This window comes from Heptranchias perlo, unplaced genomic scaffold, assembly GCF_035084215.1.
Source record: "Heptranchias perlo isolate sHepPer1 unplaced genomic scaffold, sHepPer1.hap1 HAP1_SCAFFOLD_63, whole genome shotgun sequence".
Lineage (NCBI taxonomy): Eukaryota > Metazoa > Chordata > Chondrichthyes > Hexanchiformes > Hexanchidae > Heptranchias > Heptranchias perlo.
Window position 1 is genome coordinate 4423424 of NW_027139655.1, and position 534 is coordinate 4423957.

A 534-nucleotide genomic window follows, 5' to 3' on the forward strand; every position below is an offset into this window, starting at 1 on the left:
TATTCCAACACCCTTACAATAAAGGCTAACATATCATTTCCCTTCCTCACTCTCATTCGACCCTTAGTAAATCAGTATTTCCAGCATGTTATTCCTCTTTTGCTTCTTTCGGGAAAAGAAATGAAGGTTGAAAATATTTTACTATAATTGCACCCGATGATGTTTTGGAAACAATATCAAACTGAACTGCATCAAATTCGATTATAAACTTCACAGTTTCTGATGGAAATAAACTAATAAGAACACTCAATTGCGATGGCCGGGAATCGAACCCGGGTCAACTGCTGGGAAGGCAGCTATGCTCACCACTATACCACCATCGCTGAAAATAACCAACAATTAAATAGTTCCCAAACATCAGATCCTGACCAGACACTGCAGGCTGTTGGATTTTGTTCTTCATTTGAACTGGTTTCTGACGGATCCTTTCTCGCTCTGTTGCAGTTCCTGTTTCCGCCCAGTAGATTGCGCCAACCCCAAATCAATGGAAATTCCACACCAGCCAGTAATTCTTCACCTGATATCGGACTGAAG

At 41.0% G+C, this 534-nt stretch overlaps 1 non-coding gene across 1 annotated transcript; it reads right to left on the minus strand.

Annotated features, from left to right (window-relative positions):
* Nucleotides 1-251: 251 nt before the first annotated feature.
* Nucleotides 252-323, minus strand: trnag-ucc (transfer RNA glycine (anticodon UCC)). The gene has a single exon. It is a non-coding gene; the product is annotated as a tRNA-Gly (tRNA).
* Nucleotides 324-534: the final 211 nt, after the last annotated feature.